The sequence below is a fragment of the Scyliorhinus canicula genome, chromosome 17 (genome assembly GCF_902713615.1).
Source record: "Scyliorhinus canicula chromosome 17, sScyCan1.1, whole genome shotgun sequence".
In the NCBI taxonomy this organism is placed as follows: domain Eukaryota; kingdom Metazoa; phylum Chordata; class Chondrichthyes; order Carcharhiniformes; family Scyliorhinidae; genus Scyliorhinus; species Scyliorhinus canicula.
In genome coordinates, this window is record NC_052162.1 from 86,677,446 (window position 1) to 86,696,008 (window position 18,563).

At 45.1% G+C, this 18,563-nt stretch overlaps 1 long non-coding RNA gene across 1 annotated transcript; it reads right to left on the reverse strand.

Moving 5' to 3' along the window:
• Positions 1-708: 708 nt before the first annotated feature.
• On the reverse strand, positions 709-10,799 carry LOC119952331. The gene is made up of 2 exons (XR_005457829.1): positions 10,725-10,799; positions 709-876 (listed from the first exon to the last, which is right to left on the reverse strand). It is a non-coding gene; the product is annotated as an uncharacterized LOC119952331 (long non-coding RNA).
• Between the last annotated feature and the right edge of the window lie 7,764 nt (positions 10,800-18,563).

The window sequence follows — 18,563 nt, forward strand, 5'->3', positions numbered from 1 at the left end:
CATGTACCTTCCATCGTTCCTTCGAATGGAAGGCAAAACATTTAAATAAATGTGTAAATAATCCAGCAACTGGCCATTCACCCAAACTGCCGTTTATACTCCACATTAACTTATTCCCACCTTAGTTCATCTTACCTGATCATCTTACGCTTCTATTCCTTTCTCCCTCATGTACCTATCGAGATTCCCTGGAAATACATTGATGGTATTTGCCTCAACTAATCCTTGGGTGGCGACCGACTTTAAGGTGGGGCTTCTCTTTATGAAAAATGCAGAATTTGACCAATATGGCTCGATCGAAATCGCAATGCGAGAGGAAAAGCTGCAAAGAAATTTTTTTTAAAAAGGGACGGTTGAAAATATAATTTGTTTGCAGTAAACCTGAATTATGTTCCTGTGAAGTCCAACATTTCATTTTGAACTCAGTACTATTAAAATGACTGAAAAAAACTATGTGTGTGAAAATATTCTGTGCTCTTTACATTTGATAGCTATTCTCTATGAATTCAGAGCCTTTACTTATATCATCAGAACAGTGGGCAGCCATGCCCTTGACTGGAGGGCATGTCATTCCCTCCCTTTTCTACTCTGTGGAACGATCAGCCTGGCAGCAGTGACAGATGAACAGCTTACCATTAATTTCTCCACTTTTGTGCCTTCAGTCCAAATAGTGCGTGTTCTCCGCAGGGAGGCATCAAGGTCTTCTCATTTTTTTTTTTCAAACTTGCAGCTTCAGAGTGACTTCTAAATCAAATGTCGAATTGGGAACGAGGGCAAATATCAATCTCACATTCTGCTCAAGTCTTGGTGCACTCTGCTGATTTTTAAACTGGTAACGTCACAGCCTTTTGATCCTGAATGATCCAAGAAGGGAGACTGGGAATAAAATAGCAAAAGAGTTGGACAACTAGCCAAGCCTATCTGATCTGTTTACTTTATATATTCATATATACACATAAATGTACACATTTTATATAAATGTGTGTATACATGCCATATACATATGAAGGTTTCTTACATAACTGTGCATATGTGTATAATACATATCTGTACATTCACACACATTAATATACTAATATATAAATATATACACATAGATATATATACATACATGTATTATTTATTTGTATATATACATATATATATATATATATACTCACACATTATATGTGCATTTGTATTTATATATGTACACACATATGTAAATATGTATTTAGATATATATATATATACACATTATATATAAGTATATATATATACGTAGATTTTTTTTCCCCGCCAGCAGTGCATATATATATATATATACACATATCCCCATTATATATCAATATATACTGATATATAAAAATGTATTTTTACATCTCCACATATGATCTACATATATATATATATACATACAAGGTATTTACATTCCAAAGGAGGCTCATTGAGATCTGAAATGCTCTGTTTCTCTCCTTAGTTGCTGAGTTTATCCAGCATTCTCTGATATTGTTTCAGATTTCCAGCATTCGCAGTAGTTTGCACATTTATATACATGATACACTGAGCATAAAATGTATTTTTCTGGAAGGATTTCAGTTACATTTCAAGTCACAAGTTTAGAGATTACTATTGACGTCTGTCCCACAGAAATTCACTGCACTCACATCGGGATCCTGCATTTGGTGCTCCAAAAAACACAATTATGATTCTGGTTCACGCATATTAAACGTTCATTGCAGAAGCAATGGGCAAAGACCATAAGACATAGGAGCAGAATTAGGCCACTTGACCCATGGAGTCTGCTCCGCCATTCAATCATGTCTGATATTTTCTCATCCCCATTCCCCTGCTTTCTCCCCATAACCCCTGATCCCCTTATTAATCAAGGCGTCTTTCAGGTTATCTCAGGTATAAGCTGCATGGCCTAAAGGGGTGGTGGAAACAGAATTGGATTTACACCTGTAAAGGAAAATTAGTAAGACTAACGGGAAAAAAATGGAAAGCGGGGGAGTGGCTGATTGGTTAGTTCTTCGAAAGAGCTAGCTGAAGAATGGGCCAATGATCTCCTTCCGTACTTTAAAATTTAATGATAAACTTCAATGATTTATTCTATGGTCTGTGGTTGTTGTGGTGGTTTGAGTCATTGGATATCTAATTTCTGAAAAATGAAATGCGCCAATGTCCCAGAGGGCCAGAGGCTGATCTCCACCTTTTAGAGAGAGCGAGAGCTGACTGGTGGTGATTTAACCCGAGAGTTAAATCTAACCTTGGGGTCAACCTCAGGTGAAGGGCAAGGGCACATCACGAACCAGCCAACTGAGCTAACTGACTCCTTACCTAAGCTCTAACCTCGAGGGTGCCGGATTTTGCTTCAGGATTGTCTACCGCTCAGGGTGATTTCTCTCGGCTGGATTGGGCCTTTTGTCCTATCGTTAGCTGCCAGCTGCAAATCATCACAGAAAGGAGATGCTTTAAGACGTGGAGAAGAGAACTGGCATTGCACACATCACTTCATATTGGATACACCTCTTGCTAAACAGCAGATGTCGGAGTTGAAGTCAGCTTTGGAGATGGTCTATATGATGGAGAATAGCATCCTTTGAAGGGACTGCTTCCATTGGAATGTCACTTTACTGGCACAAGAAAATGTAAGTGTGCTTGATGAAAATAATGGCATCTACTAGATCCAAAGCAATCTCACCTTCCATCAACATGGCAACTTAGCAGACTTCTAACCTGCGAGTGGTTTTAATGTCTGAAAGACCTAGAGACTTTAGATTATTTTTCCATTTCTTTATTAAACTTAATTTCTTACCAATAATGGTCATTTTGGCAATGCGAGTGCCGGGAAACACGTGGCTAAAAGCGCTCGCTCGGACTTTTGTTCCCTTTTGGGAAGATCACCCTCCTTCTTGAAACAGTAAAATTCATTGAGGGTTTGACAGAATAGCTGCTGAAAGGATGTTTCCCTGAACTGGAGAATCTAAATCCAAGAATCATAGAGCGGGATTTTCCGGCCCTTCCAGCCGGCAGGAACTTTCGGTCCCGCCGAAGGGTCTCCCCGTGGTGGGTTCGCCGGTGGCAGGATGGGCAAGCCACGCAAAATGTCATATACATCGGAGGGTCCGGAAGATCTGATCAGCTGCCAATGGCGAGCCGCCTTCGCTGCTGAAAAACGTACCTTGGGGAGGGAGGGCGTAACATTCCACCTATAGTGTCAGGATAAGGGGATAGCTAGTTAGGACTGAGATGAGGAGCAATTTCTACACCCAGAGGTTTGTGAATCTTAGGAATTCTCTAGTACAGAGGGCTGCAGAGACTCAGTCAATGAGTACAGCTAAGATTGCAATCAAAAGATTTTCAGGCACGAAGGGAATTAAGGGATTATGGGGTTCAGATGGGAAAGTGGAAGTGATGTGAAAGTTCAGCCAATAATTTCTTGAATGGCACTGCAGCTTTGAGGAGTTGTCTGGCCTCCTCCTGTCCCTATCAGTTGATATATTATTGCTATATAAACTGAATCCTGTGGTTGGAATTGATAATATTTAGCAGCAGGAGTTTCCATCCAGTTAATCTTGTTTGCTATACTCTGAACTAGACATTATCATTTGTTGGGGGTGTAAAGCTATCATGAAACAAAGATAGGAAGGGTGCATTTCATGATTTGTGCAGTTCATCCACCAAACGTTGGTCCCGAAATCCTGTTTATTAAGCAACAGCTGGACATTATGGCCATTAAAGGACATAGCTACATCTCAGTGATTGAGATGGGTACCCTAAATGGGTGATGAGTCAGTGGATTGACTGAGAAATTTAACACCAGGAATTTGGCCAGCAAGATGCAGCCAAGCACTAACTGGACATCTAGAAGCAGCTCCACGGTAACACTTTGAGATGGTTATAACACTGGAAGCAGCCCTCAAGTAGGTCCAGCGAGGGGACGAGTTGGGATGCGGAGAAGGGTGAATCCAATTAGATAGTGCTCCACAATTGCTTTGTTCAGACAGGAAGAGGCCTCCTGCTTCATCTGAATCCATACGACTATTTTGTTTTTGCACCGTCATTACAGTGGCCTCCGACGGTCCCATTATGCTTAAACCACTCTGTATCAAGAAGTACGGGTTGGACCTTTTTTGTTGTCTAACTTTTTGTTGGGTGCCTAAACCAGCGCAGGACCAGATTTACAGAACCAAATCAGCCAGGCTATAAACCATCCAATTCAATTTGGCCTGAAGGGCACTTATGTGGTCAATCTGGCATGGTAGGCTAAGATACAGCTTTGCACTTATATTGGTCTATACCACGCCCTAAAAATCGTTGTATTCAACTCTGATTTCTCCCTTCCTCCTGCAACCCTCTCCTCACTGCCCTGCAAATTTGTTATCTGAGTTATTGTAAGTAAAGACACGGGGAATTCTGCTGGTACAACTTAAGCAGGAAATTCAGCAGTTACCCATATGTGGTCTGAGATTTAATTAAAGCATTACACATCTCAATCAATTATAATGTTGCTTTGCCACATGAAAGGACCTTAGATAAATGGGATTTTGTAGTGCATAGTCCTCAACAGCAAAAAACTCTGTGATTTATACGTTTTTCCATTTGATCTAAAAATCTCAATCTTGTAAGTGCCACCTTTATTTCAGCTACCCCGACAACAATCTGTATTTCAAACATAGTGTATAAAAGGGGAAATGAACAGCCAGCTGTTCAATATGCCTACAAGGTCCTTGCCTTACTTTACATGACATGAATGAAAACTGCCCCAGTTTATTATGGGATGTGCACTTGTATCCAATTTGCGCAAATTATAAAGATGCCACTTTAATGAGAAAGTTAACGTGTCTATCCCCAGCTCAAACATGTCATGAGAGTGCAGCGTTAGGTCACTCCAGATATGGAGGCAGTGCGAAACGACTTCTGGACCACTTAATTAATTTGAAATTCATCTTTCTGCCATTTTATGGAAGAGCGTTAATTTATTTTAGATAAGCTAGTTAAAGCCTTAGCTTTTCTTTCTTTCCTTCCCTGCCTCGTTACAACAGTGGTTCTGCTTCCCGTATACCCGGATGGCGGCAAAGTGCTTTGGAATGTCCGGAGGTCATGAAAGGTACTGTCTACATAGATGCAAGTCTTCCTTTCTTCATTTCTCTGCTTCCTTTCCTTCTTTCTATGTCGCTTACGATGTAATAATGGAGAGTGTTCCCAAGATGTGTATTCTCTGGCAGGAAAGGGAATGTGTTTAAATCACACGCCAAGAGTTTAGATACCTCTATCACTACTGTTCTGATTAATTTTGACCAATCTCTATTTCAGCTGAAAGGCAGCATATATTTAATAAAAGTAAAATACTGCAGATGCTGGACATCTGAAATAAAAACAGAAAATGCTGCAATAAAACACAGCAAGTCTGCCAGCATCCATGGAGAGAGAAGCAGAGTTAAAGTTTCTAGCCCATGACTTTTCTTCAGAGCAGAATTTATTTAATATCATTTGCAACTGAAATGCAATGAAATATGGTATCTGGCTCTAACATATAATCATTGAGTCGTACAGCACAGAGAAGGCCCTTCGGCCCATCAAATCTGCATCAAAAATAACTACCCTAATCTCACGCTAATCCCACTTAACAGCACTTGTACCATATCCTTAAATGAGATGGTGTTTCAAGTGTTCATCCAAGTTCTTTTTAAAGGTTGTGAGGTTACCTTGCAAGGTAGTGCATTCCTGATTCCCACCTCCCTGTGAGTGAAACAAAAATTCTCAAATCCCCTGCCCCTTACCCTAAAACTATGCCCCCTTGTGATTGACACCTCAACCAAAGGGAACAGCTGCTTCCTATTTACCTTGTCCAAACCCCTCATTATCTTATACACCTCAATCATATCCCCCTCAGCTTTCTCTGCTCTGAAGAAAACAATCCAAGTTTATCCAATCTCTCCTTATGACAGATTCTTCATCGCAGGCAACATCCTGTTGAATCTCCTCTGTACCCCCTCCAGTGCAATCACCCCCTTCCTACAGTGAGGTGACCATAACTGCACACAGTACTCCATCTGCATCCTCACCAATGTTCTGTATAGTCCCATCATAACCTCCTTCATTTATATTCTATGCCACGACTGATAAAGGCAAGTGTCTCATTTGCCTTTTTAACTACCCTATTCACCTGCTCTGCTGTCTTCAGAGACCTGTGAACAAGTACTCCAAGATCCATCTGTTCCTCTGAGCTGCCTAGTGTCCTGCCATTCATTACATACTCCCTTGTTCTGTTTCTTCTCCCAAAGTGCATCATCGCGAACTTATCAGGGTTAACCAATCCGCCACTGTTCTATCTATCTGACCAACCCATCTACATCCAGTAACCTAATACCCTCTTCTTCACTGTTAACCACCCTACTAATCTTGGTGTCGTCTGCAAACTCACTTATCATTCCCCCCCTATATTCTCGTCTATATAATTTATATATACAACAAACAATCAGGGACCCAGCACTGAACCCTGTGATACATGGCTGGACACTGGCCTCCAATTACTCACACAGCCTACTACCGCCACCCTATTTGTTCTATTACTGAGCCAGTTTTGGATCCACCTTGACAGGTTTCCTTGACTTCCATGTCTATCAACCTTTTCAGTCTCCCGAATGTGGGACCTTGTAAAAGGCTTTCCTAAAATTAATATAAACTACATCATCTGCACTTCCTTCATTCACACACTCGGCCACTTTATCAAAACATTCTGTTAAATTTGTTTGACATGACCTTCCTCTGACCAAGCCATGCTGACTGTCCTTAGTCAACCCATCCCTAGTCAACCCATCCACCTCCAGCCCATATCCTATGGTTCTCTGGCTCTTGCCTGATTTGCACTGTTCCTCCCATGTATGTGGCAGAGTTTTAAACCATCTTTACTCCCTCCACATCTTTAAAATCCATCAGCTTCTGAAACCCTGTTAAATCCTCAATCTGTCTCTATCAAGAATTTTCCATTTACCTCGTTTCTTAATCATCTCCTATTCAGCACATCTTTTTCCTCAGCTTCTCACCGTTCACTCTTACTCTCTCCATAACACTCCACTGAGGTTCATGTCTATCTCCTAAATCCTCTACTGGTCAGTCTATTTCCTTTCTAAGTACTCACCACTATCTCCCTCCTAAATGCACTCAATATCCTCCACGGCTCACTCTAATTCCCTTCAAATTCCCACCACTATCTCCCTCCTTAGTCTCCTCTTGTTCTGTCTGCCACCTTCCTCAGTGTTTACTGTGTGTTCTGACTTCCCTCAATCCTCTGCTCAATTCACCTCTGAGATATGAACATGTTTTGTTACCTCAAAGACAATGAAATGTACAAATGCAGATCGCTGTTGTTATCCAATGAGGTAAGTTGAGTAGAATTCATGACAGATCGACAACATGGAAGCAACATGATTGCTATATATTGGTGAGATTCCAACCGATGGATATGTTTTAGAAATGTCATTGATGTCATAGGTGTCCACTGAGAAATTAATGTTGAAAAGGTGAAAATGAAGGGAAGCAAGTCAAATAAAAGCCAGTGGGACAAATACAGGGCCCAGTCTGTTAGCAACATCTTCAACGAGTTATCCCATTTTCATCTATGTTATTGTTATCTACTCAAGTCATCCTTTCAGTACTGATTGTCTAGTGTTGTTTCCCTTTAGGGAGTCAAACATATTCATTCATGACCTCCAGATACCTACCTACCCACCAACTTTCTTATAACCATGCCAGACATTGAGGGACACATTTCCCATCTTTGTAAATGCTGTCTGATATTCCTGCCTTTGACAGTGCATGGGTGCTGCACTGGTGGACTTGACTCCTCCCTTTCTCACCAGTATGAAATCTACTTGTTTCCTTGCGATCAGTTGCTTGACATTGAGTAGTTCCTTGATGCAAATGACAGCAGGGATTCAGAACTGAATCCCTGGAACTGAACCTAGGGAGGGGGGGTTTGGGTTTGGGGGTGGTGTCAATCCATGACAAGACTCATTAATGGACCACAGGATCACAGAATAGCACAGTGAAGAAGAGGTCCTTCGTTCCTTCACATCTACACCAACATGTGAAAAATACATGGGGTTGGATTCTCCATTTGGGAGACTAAGTGCTGACGCCAGCGGAGCATGTGTGGTCTTTCATGACCCACAAATCGTGAAACCTTCACTGATTCCGGTACGGTGAAGGGCTAGCACTGGCACTGACTCAAACTCCCGGCACCCGTGCCGAAAATGGCTTGAGAATGACCAGGTCCCAGGCCACGCATGCACAAGGCTGATGACCTGCACCGGTCGCGCCGTACAACATGGCACCAGCCATGCGTGAGCCTGTCCTGCAAACTGCGAACCCACAGCCTGCCCCCTGGCCAACCCCCACCAGTCTCCGCAGCCCTAGCAGAAGCCACCCCTGGCCAGCGGCACAGATCCTGACCGAGTGTGGCGGCATAGGGAAGACCTCAGCTGGCACATCGGTTTGCCGCATGGTTGGGGCCTCAGGTGGCCCACGCCGTTGGGAACTCGGCCCATTGGGGGTGGAGCATCGTGGGTGGATCGGCCGATGACATCAGTGGCATTGAAATGGCATGTGTTACGGTGACGTCAGTTTGGAAGGAGCCGACTATTATCAAACCGCTGTCGGCCCAGGTTTTGGCATGGGAATCCATTCTCCACCGATCGGCGAACACGGTTTCGGCATTGGGCTACGGAGAATCCAGCCCATAATTTCTGTCCACCACACCGTGCACTAAGGTAACATATGATGGCTCAGGACCAAACAGGCATTTGAAGGGTTGACAACTCGAGTTGGATCATCCCCGCCTTCAACTGCCCCCACCAGTCAAACAATTTTCTTCCTCATTCACATAAACAAAAGTGATCAAAGAAACTGGAAAATAAAACAATTTTTTTTGAATGCCCCAAAGGAATTTCCTCCTGTGTTGCTCACTGTGATGCCCAGAAGTTCAAGCTTTAATTTCTGGAGAATCCCAGATATTCCGAGCAGTTTGTTAGAGGGTTAGGTTTATAGCAAAGGTTGTCTGAAATAAGTTTCCATCACCCACCATCCTAAAGCCTTCAGACACTCGTTCCCTGTGTTTGAAAAATGTCAACAAGACTGTTGTTTTTAAAAATTTAGTTATTTTTCCCCAATTTTGAATAGCCTGTGGCATATCTATTAGAAATGTTCTGAGGAGAAGACAATCTAGTAACAAGAAATAACAACTGGATTGAAGTTTATTTGCAATTTTTGATCCTGGACTATCTTACGCCGCTTTCAACAAATGGGTTAGATATAAACTCTAGATTTAGATTAAAAAGGCGCTTACCCTGTTAACATTCACTGAGTCACAATTTCTTTGAATGTGCACAACATGAAGCATTTTGCTGCAGTTTAATGTACATGTTTATTCCAGTGCAAAAAACAAAATTACATAGACTAGCAAAGCAGACTCTGTGACAGAACGCGGCCAAACTGCTTCAAGCTTTGTTGGTGTTTTGATTTACTGCGGGCTAGCCATTTGCAGGTGACACGTCTAGGGGACATCGAGCTGCTTCCTTGCCATTTCCAAGATCCCCCCCCCCCCCCCCCCACCTCCACTCCCCCTCCCCCTCCCACCTCCAGTAACCTCGGGCTCAATCCATAATACTTTAATGCTGAGAGCATACATTACGGCTGATGACAAACGTGCCAGCAGTGGTGGCACAAAATTAGGCTCGGGGCGGAATAATTATATATACAGCCTTTAGCACTGAGGGAGAGAGCCATCAATCAGTCTCCAATTATTCTCTGGTTAATCAGCTCTGCCCTTCCTTTATAGAAGGGTTACAGTGTAATTAAGTTGGCAGCATCCTTTTAATTCATCAAGCACTAAACACATGGTGGTGTTTGCTGCATCCGGTGGACAGCTCCTTGTGATCCTGACCCCCTCCTCTGAGGTGCCAAGCAGAGGGTTGGAATTTATATGCTCTCAAAAACTCAGGCTAAGAAGAGAAGGAGAAAAAATGTGCAAGAGAGAGAGGAACCGCCAAGAACGGGTTAAAACGACTAATAGGATCTCATCCATCACAAGAAAGCATTGAATTTTTTTTTTCACTCTCTCAGTTGTAGCTGAGGGTTTGAGCTGGCTTGATTGCGAGGAATGAATAGGACATGCAAATGGTTTCGCTTCACACCAAAGCACACACGGGAGCAACCTAATAATGCTCAAGGTCAAATACATGCAAGAGGTTGGGGGACTTGGGGCAATGAAAAAGCTGCTGTCAGTTACTAAAATCTCAGCGGAGTGCAAGGCTGCATTAAAATCGAATATAAAATTATGCTCAGCCTTCCTACCCAGAGTTGTGCATATTTTAGCCCGCAATATGACTAATGTTTTTTTCTGACTCTCCTGTTTTGTGCACTTTGTTTTTTGCCTCTGGCTTGTAATGTAAATGTGAATATATAAAGCCCTTGCCTTTAGCCAATGCATCTCTCTCTCTCTCTCTCTCTCTCTCTCTCTCCCCCCCCCCCCCCCCCACTACCCTAACTTGTGCAGGGAACCATTTTATAGACTCATTATAAATTCTATCATCATATAATATGAAAACAAACACAGAATGCTGGTTAATACCAGCACAGTGCAATAAATACAACACACACAACATATTACCTATTGTATTAAAATGCACTAGCTGGGTTTAATGTGTTAATCATTAAAAAAATAGAAAAAGTAATGATACCTTTTGTTGACCATTATTCACCAAAATTCAAGGGTCGTTTGAATTGGTACACAAACTTTAACACGTGCAATGGCTTTCTCTCGGCGATAAAGTGTTTATAGTGGGCTTCATATTATAAAGACTAACTATTACTGCAACCTGGAGTAATTAAACATTCTGTACAGATGATCATGTCATTCTGCTCTGACCTGAAGTGATGTTTACTGGAAATGGAGGTCTTGAATCATTTAGACCTTTGGGTAAATCTCCACTGAACGAGAACGCACTAACCTCCACTGCCATTCTTACTGCTGTGGGGAGAACTTGAAACTCATTTGCAAGCAGGAAAAACCATTTTTAATGACTTAAAATAAATATGTGCTGACTGCTCACCTACTATTTGGAGTGCATGTAAGCCTGTATGCTTTTGCATATGTCTTGGTATCCATGTGTTGCCCCATATGTGAGCACATGCAGTGTATGTGTTGATGTGCATGTGTAGGTGTGTGAATGTGAGGGTGTAGGTGTGGTTTTGTGAATGTGTTACTGTGTGGCTCTGTGGGTGTATGTGTATTGGTGTTTACTTAAGCGGGTGTGTGTGTGTGTGAGTCTGCCTGCATGGGTGTGTGGGGGTTGTGTGAATGTGTGGATGTGTGAGTTTAGATCAGTGCTCTGGGGGGGAAGTGTGAGTATGGGCAGGATCTTGTGGATGCTACAGTGGTCTCAGACGCTGGCAGAACTGGTGAAATCCCACAATACCTCTTTCGGGAAAGCCTGCCAAATCGTGTACCATTCAGGCGCTTGACAGGCCAGCAGTGGACCATCCTCTGGGATCAAGGCCCCATCTACCAAGAACTCCAGGCTAATCAGAGGCTGACCACCTTTCAGTACAATCAGCAACTCCACTGGGGAGATGGCAGCTGCTGATGGTACTACATCTACCCAAAGCTTCCAAACAGGGAGGGGCTCAGGCATGGGATAGTGATTGTAGTGGGAGTTAGGAAGCCATGGGATGCAGGGTGCGGGAGCGGGATAGGGAGAGCGGTCGGCAGGGAGGGGAGTGCTTTAAGCCGCCCCATATCTGCCTGTGGCCGGTTGCCTTGATCAGGCACCAAGTTCCTTTGAATGAGCAATCCTCCCTGCCCCCTGGTAGAACACGGGTAAACACACCAAGAGTTTCTTCCTGTGCTCACTGCAAAGTTAGCACTCAGCCACTGCTGGGTTACTAACTGTGGTGGCAAGATGAGGCCCTTCAGTAGGCATTAATTGCACTTAAGGGCTCCAATTGGAGGTGGGGTGCGATGGATGTCAATGGACTAAATCGGAATGGAGGCAGAAATGTGGCCAGAGCCACTTCCCACGGTCACCATCAAAACCAACATCTTTGTGTGTGGCTGTGAGTTTTTGGAGGTGTGTCTGTGTGTGTCTGTGAGTTTGTGGGCTTGTGTGTGCACTTGGGTGCGTGCGTCTGTGCATTTGTGTGTGTGTGTGTGAGCACGAGGGTCTGTGGCTGTGAGTTTGTGTGTGTGTGTGCAGGTGTGTGTGGGTATGTGTGTGTAAACAAATATGTGTGGCTGTGAGTTTGTCTATTTGTGGATGTGTGTCTGTCGAGTGAGTAGCTGTAAGCTTGTGGGTGTATATGAATGTGTGTGTGGTTGTGAGTTTGTGGGTGCAGGTGCACAAGTGTGTGTGGCTGTAGGTTGAGTAGGTGTGTGTGAATATGTGCATATGAGTGTGTGTGGCTGTGTGTTTGTGAACTTGTGCACATGAGTGTGTGTGGCTGTGTGTTTGTGTGTGTGTGTGTGAATGTACGCACATGAGTGTCTTGGGCTGTAAGTTTGTGCGTGTGTGCACAAGTGTGTGCGGCTGTGGATTTGTGTGTGTGCACAAGTGTGTGTGGCTGGACGTTGTGGGTGTGTATGTATGAATGTGTGCGCAAGGGTATGTGGTTGCATGTTTGTGGGTGTTTGAGTGTGTACACGAGGGTGCGTGTGAGTGTGCACATGAGTATGTGTGTATGGATGTGGGCAAAGCCCAATAATTCTTTTGTTGTGTGGCTATCTCAAGAGTTTGATAAATTGGGAAATTTGACAAATCTCCTTGACTTATCAGGAAATGTGAAATCGACACTGATACGGAAAACAGGTTTTCTCCAAATAACATTGGACATTTCTTTAAAAATCGAACTGCTGCACAAAACCTAAGATTTTGTTGCGAGACAAGATTAACATTATTTGCATTATATTAATTGGTTTCACATTTTAATTTCCTAGCTTATTAAACAGGTTCAAAATGTCACTAATATAACAAGAGATAAGCACTGACACCAAGTGGAAATTCACATTGGCTGGAACTCAGGCAGCTCCAGCAAATATAAATGATTCTCAATTCCTCTGTTTCCATTTCAGAATAAATTGATTTTCCACCACTTATTTTTGCAGAAATTTGAAGCATTCATAGCAAGTAATGAAAGTAGTTACATAAAAGGTCAAAGGTCTAGTGACACACCACTGGTAAAGTTCTTTCATGTTACAGTGACAAACAGAAGCATTACACTGCACCTCGCACTTGCTTTCCGACACCACCAAGTGGGGAACTGTAGCCAGCGTTGCGGGGGGTGGGGGGTCGCACAGGGGAAGGAGCGTGGGGTGCATATTCATTGAAACTGGGGTCAGTTACGTTTTCTTGTACCAAAGCTTTCAAATGCTGCCCTCATACAAATACAGGGAGTTGCTGCTCGAGGCTATCTCAAATGAAAGCAAGAGCATGTTTTCAAAATTCTAAATTCTTTCCAGATTGCGCTCTTGTTGATGAGAAGCAATATTTGCTTCCATGTTCCAGATTGGAAGGAAAAAGCACGTTGGGGAAAAACAAAATGAAATAAGAAGTAATTTGCATTCCCAGAGCCCTGTAGTCGAAGCACAAATGGATAAAGGGGACCATAGAAATTAACATTGCAAACCATGCAATTTCATCCTGAATATTGGACAAAATGTTGGGTGTTCCATTGCCTGACGTCGGTATTGGATTCTCGATTAGGGCAGAGAATGGAGTGTTTCCAGAAAACCGGGACCGGCGCTGATCGCCAAACCCTTTGCTACGCTCCAACCTCCTGCTGACAGTAGTAGCAAGGTACATGGCCCACGTTGGTAGGACCATGCTAAACCGTGATTTGCATATATTTTAATCTGATTAACAATCTGGAAACCTGGTTTCCACCGCCATTATGCTCCATCCCTCAGAGCCGCGAGTCATGCGGGCGTGATTTGGTACAAGTCCAAGCGGGGCCTGGGCACCATGGACATTGAGGGGGATCAAGGAGGTAAGCGGACCTTCAAAATGTTCACTGTTTGGACTTGCTACGGGATATATGCCTGGACCTCAGGGAGTAGCAGGAAACGGGTTGGTGGCAATGTGTGGACTCGGGTGTCTCCCTCGGGATCGGGGTGCCCTGGCTGAGACCCCCATTGCTGCTATAAATTAATTCACACTCAACCCACCCCCAGCTGCAACTTAAAAGCGGTTGCGACTGGTGCCTGCTCACAGAACCCGGCAAATGCTCTGAGAGGTACTGGTCATGTGGGTGGGTCATGTGGGTGGGGCCCGCAGCAAACGCACACATCCCTTGCACACCCAATCTGTTCGGCCTGCCTCTGCACAAATCTCTCATTTTAGAGCCACATGCCTGCTCAGTATTAACGCCTCCACCGTACAACCAGTTGCTACCCTTCTGGTGATAAAGCACAACGCCCACCCGGTGGGGAGACCCACAGTTGACCCCATTGGGAGAAACACGAAAGCAGAGCAGATTGCTAACACCGGTTGATTTTATTTCATCTCAAAGGGACTGGCGAAGGGGAGGGGACATGTTGAGGGAGGCACAGCAGTCCAACTCAGAGTAACCATGTAACCTGGCAGCACGGGATAGTCAATGGAATCCTCATCTGGCAGGCATTCTCTGTCTCTCCCCGCCCCCCCCCCCCCTCTCCCCGCAGAGACATCGGCTTCAGACTACAGCCAGCTCTGCTCGCTATTTACCTGGCCGCTGCTGCCATTGTGAATGCACGGCGGCAAGAGCGCCAGTGTCAGCCCAGAAGGACCCTGCATGAGAGGAGCCTGCCCCGACTCCGGCTCACCAGGGAGCCCATGTGCCACCTAAGCCAGATGGTAATGTGAGTATGGAGGAGGACATCCACTCCCGGTGGCTGCCAAGATGATGCCCTCAAATTCTATGCATCTGGCTCATTCCAGGGCTTGAACAGAGACTTGTGCAGGTTCTGCCAAACATCCGCGCCCGGGCATCGGACTACATCACTTTCAATCTGGACCAGGCCCAACACGATGCCTGCGGTGCTCAGTTTTCACCCATCACGGACATACCCCAGGTCCAGGAGTTGATCAATGGCATACATGTCGCCCTGTGAGTACTGGTTTGACATGGGGTTCCCTTCATCAGTAGGAAGGGCTTCCACTCATGAATGTGCAGTTGGTGTGCGACCACCATCATGCTAACCTGCCCCCACTATCCAGGCACCTTGCACAATGCATGCATTCCGGCACACTCGACAGTTTCCAGCATCTTTGAGGTGCTCCCTCAGGTGAGAGGTTGGTTAGTGGGCTTCAAGGGTAATCTGCTGAGGTCATGGCTAATGATGCCTGTGTGGAAGCCATAAACCGAGATTGAGAACCGTTATAACGACGCTCACTCAGCAACCAGGAGCGTCATCGAGCGTGTATCGACCTTCTGAAGATGCGTTTCTGATGTCTGGCCTGCTCTGATAGGGCTCTCCGATATAGTCCCCAGGGGGTCTCAAGCAGCATGGTAGTCTGTTGCGAGATCCACATCATCGCAAAGCAGCGGGGCAACATGCTGGAGGAGGAGGAAGCAAGGCTGGCCTCATTTGACGAGGAGTATGTGGCTGGTATGCAGAAGGATCTGGGCGAAGCTCCGGAGCTGGCATGGCAGGCCGCCCGGCCAATATGTGACCCAGGGCCGTCACACACAGGACAACCTCATCACCTCCCAATTTACCAACTAGGAGGCCTGGCCACCGGCAGCTCCACCGCCCTGTCCCATCTCCACAACCCCCCCTCCCCCCATCTCCACACCACCCCCCCCCCACCCCCCCCCACCCGTCCACTTCAACACCAACCCCCCCAGCCAAAGTCCACCTTCCGTTGAGTCTCTCAACCCTTCCCTCTCCTCTAGTCCTTCACTCCACCTTCTCCATAGCCTGCTAATCCTTCCCACTCACACAGATCACTCACTGGGGATGCTGTCATGCAAGACGGGCTCACACTGTTGCCCCCATGACCTACCAATTCTAGGTGAGGGTGTAAGCATGTGGTGGGAAGAATAGAGAATTAGACTATTTTCTAAATGGAGAAAGGCTTCGTAAATCAGAAGCACAACGTGACTTAGGAGTCGTAGTTGAGGATTCTCTCAAGGTTAGCATGCAGGTTCAGTTGGGATTTAGGAAGGTAAATGCAATGTTGGCATTCATGTAATGAGGGCTGGAATAGAAGAGCAGGGATGTAATATTGAGGCTGTATAAGGCTCTGGTCAGACCCTATTTGGAATACTGGAAGCACTTTTGGGCCCCGTAATTAAGGAAGGATGTGCCAGCCTTGCAGAGTGTCCAGAGGAGGTTCACAAGAATTATCTCCGGAATTAAGGACATGACATATGAGGAGAAATTGACGACTCTGGGTCTGTACTCGATGGAGTTTAGTAGGATGAGGGGGAATCTTGTTGAAACTTAAAGAATACTGAGAGGCCTACATAGAGTGAACATGGTGAGGATGTTTCCACTAGTGGGAGAAACTAGAATCGGAGAGGACAGCCTCAGACAGAAGGGATGATCCTTTAAAACAGAGATGAGGAGCAATTTCTTCAGCCAGAGGCTGGTGAATCTGTTGAATTCATTGCTGCAGAAGGCTGTGGAGGCCAAATCACTGAGTGTCTTTAAAATAGAGATAGCTAGGTTCTTGATTAAGAAGGGGATCAGGGGTTATGGGGAGAAGGCAGGAGAATGGGGATGAGAAACGCATCAGCTCAAGATTGAATGGTGGAGTAGAATTGATGGGCCGAATAGGCTACTTCTGCTCCTAAGTCTTGTGGTCTTCTGGAGATGCTGGGACGCGAGTTTAATGGGGGCATTTGTAGCTGGTGGCATGTGGCCAAAGAGGACAGTACATGTGCTGGGAGTTCGTTAATGGGGAGTTGTAAGGGAGATGCAGGCAGGTGGGTGTTGTTGGCTCTCGGGGATTGGGGGGAGATGCAAGGAATGAGGGACTGGACTGATGCCAGGGGCACAGAGGTGGTTACTGACCCGAGCTGCTCTTTGGAGATTGTTCATCATCCTAAGGCATTGCACGGCGGTCCTCTTGGTGAGGCTGGCAGCACTCACAGCCTCTGTCACCTCATCCCAGGCCTTGTTCAGGATTGTGGGCTTGAATCTGCCACACCCTGGGGAAGACGATGTCCCTCCTCTCCTCAACATCGTCCAGAATTCACTCAATTTCCAAGTCCAGGAATCTTGGTGGTGATCTTTGCAGCCATCTTCTTGGCTGGAATGACAACTGTGGTGAGAGGAGCGCTTAAAAGCTGCTCCAGCTTGTCAGGCTGTGAACACGAATCCCGACCCCAGAAAATCAGACGCCTGTGGGGATGGGACTCGGTTGGGCTGCATATGGGCTGCGTGCTGGCCCATTTGCATGGATTACTCCTGGCCAGCGTTCCTCACGGGAACATGCAGATCCCATGATTCTCCACTGGCGGCAGCACTTAATCTCCAGAACGGAGAATCTAAGCCATTAAAAAGAATAATCTTTATTGTCACAAGTAGGTTTGCACTGCAATGAAGTTAGTGTGAAAAGTCCCTAGTCGCCACACTCCGGCACATGTTCTGTACACTGAGGGAGAATTCAGAATGCGCAATTCACCTCACAGCACATCTTTCAGGACTTGCGGGCGGAAACCGGAGCACCCGGAGGAAACCCACCCAGACACAGCGAGAACAGACTCCGCACAGACAGTGACCCAAGCGGGAATCGAACCTGGGAAGCTGGCGCTGTGAAGCAACCATTGTGCTACCGCGCCGACAATGTTACTCCTCGTACGAAGGTGAAAGATCCCATAGGAGCTAATTGAAGAAGAGCAGAGGATTATACCAATATTTAGTCCTCAACCAACATTGCTGAAAACAGACCCTCCAGCCAGTTACTTAATTGCAGTCTGTGGAATCTTGCTCTGCGGAGTTTGCCCACATTCTGACGCTGACTTCCCGTCATAAGTACTTGGGATAACATGTGGTTAAGAAAGATGCAATATAAATTCAAGCATTTTCTTTGATTTTATTATCAACTTCATCATTACGTTGAATTTATCAATGTACAATCAACGTTATACTTCTGCAACCAGCAAAAAAATATTAAGTGGAGCAGTTAGAAATCTAATCTCAATCTTTGTACAAATGCACTGAGTGTAATAAACAAATGGAATGACATGCCGGTGGAAATTCAGCCTGGAGGGAAAGACACAGTAGCCATTCCTGAGACACGACTGTAAGTCATTCAAGACTGGGAACTGATACACCAGGTTATACACTGTACAAGAAATAGGGGGAAAATGGTAGAAGGGGAGGAGTAATTAAAATGAAATCACTTTGGTGATGTGAGGATATAAGTTTTTTAAATTTAGAGTACTCAATTCATTTTTTCCAATTAAGGGGCAATTTAGAGTGGCCAATCCACATACCATGCACATCTTTGGGTTGTGGGGGCGAAACCCACGCAAACACGGGGAGAATGTGCAAACTCCACACGGACAGTGACCCAGAGCCGGGATCGAACCTGGGA